The following is a 1,829-nucleotide window of genomic DNA, read 5'->3' as shown; positions in this document are numbered from 1 at the left end:
TTTATTATTTTCTTTTATAATTATTTTTTAAATATTATTTTAAAGGTTTTTTAATTTTGTGGACACGTGGTGGGATCCTGGCCGTTGGATTAAAATGGACGGCCAGGATCCCCTAATTCCAAAATCTGGAATCCCCTGAGAATTTCAGGGGATCCGGATCCAGCTAATAGGGGTGAAAATGTGGGTGGATAATAATCCCCCGTATTCACTATCTGTACTTATTTGCTATCCGCATATACGGATTCGGATAGCAAAAATGAATATTCGCAAATGCGAATATTTGCTGGATTTGTAATGTTGTTGGATTTCACTTTTAAGAAACTTTAATGATTTGTTCTGATTTAATTGCCTTATATATTCTTCATTTTTTATGATTATTTTTAAAAATATTTTTTCTAGTCACCAGCTATAGATTTACTAGAAGATAGATATTAAATAATATATGTGATGAAAATTTCTTGGCAAAATAATTAGCAAGTGTGATATGAATAATAGTGTTCAACTATAATTTTTTTTTTTTTGGAAGCAATAATTAGTAAATTACAAATTTAAGGTCTAAAAAGCTCATTACCTCAAATGCAGATAATATCTACATTAACCGCATAGATACGGAGGTCAAAAACCATTATTCACATTTTCACCCCTACAAGCTAAGCCCAAATTGCAGCCCTATTATAAATGTAAACTTGATCAGTATTAATTAATTCAGTCTGATACTTGGCATATAAAAAAATAATAATAATAAATTAATAAATAAAAAAAGTTAAATCTGATAATGGAGTAATGACATTAAAATTTCTAAGGTTGAACTTTCAAATGAGGGATTCGTTGGATTAGCCCAAATTTTAAGAATGGAAACCCAACTAAGAAATGAATACAAATAGGGTAGAGAGGAGAAAATTAGTAGTGCAAATATTTGGCAAAATTGAGGAGAAAAAGAAAGAAGGGGAGAAAGGAAGAGAACCCCTTTCTCTCCTTTTCTTTGAAAAAATAAAAAAGTAGGAAAAGAAACAATTTTCCCTCATAATTAATAATACAAATATTAAAATATTAAAAAAAAAACATATACAAGTCAAAGTCCGTCTCCGTTGAGTCGCATCGGCACCAACATTTGTTTTCCCAATTAAAGTTTTGTGGCCCCCAGTAAGCCAACCACTTAACAAGTCTCACATGACCGAAGATTTTTTTGTTATCAAAATTCAAAACCCCGTCTTCTTTTACTATAATTTATTGGTTTTCTTTTCTCCTATGTATTGTCACGAAAATAAAAATAAAAAACTGTTTTATAAAATAGTATATAGTCGTGTATGTCTTTCGGGGTGTGCATGCCGCATATGGTATAATCATTGCTTAGTGTTTTTTTTAATGGATTTTGATTGTCGGTAATCGTAAATCAGATCGCACTTTAATGTTAGTGTGGTACAATTTGATTGGTGGATTAGACCTAACTTTTTAAAATTTTCAAATCCTTTTTGTAGACCTATTTTTGTTTTGGTAACCACGTGCAACCCTGCTTATGTTCCTAAATCTTGTCGCCTAATCAGCAACCTCATCGCACGGCCGGCACCCGGCAATCACTCATCAAATTCCCTAACAATTTTATCAACACTCTCTTTATTTATTATGTTAACAACTTTTCAAATTGCAGTAGATTTGATTATCATAATAAGATTATTTTGTAGTGATTTTTTTATTTGAATAGTAATAAAAAATTATTGATCTGATATAAAAAGTAAGAATGTTATGATTGATTTTTAAAAGAATAGTTGGATTTTTTTTTTTTTTTTTTTTTGGAGTCCTTTGATAAACACACATAAATTTTACTTTAA

This window comes from Corylus avellana, chromosome ca5 (genome assembly GCF_901000735.1).
Source record: "Corylus avellana chromosome ca5, CavTom2PMs-1.0".
Lineage (NCBI taxonomy): Eukaryota > Viridiplantae > Streptophyta > Magnoliopsida > Fagales > Betulaceae > Corylus > Corylus avellana.
Note: the sequence above shows the minus strand (reverse complement) of the source record.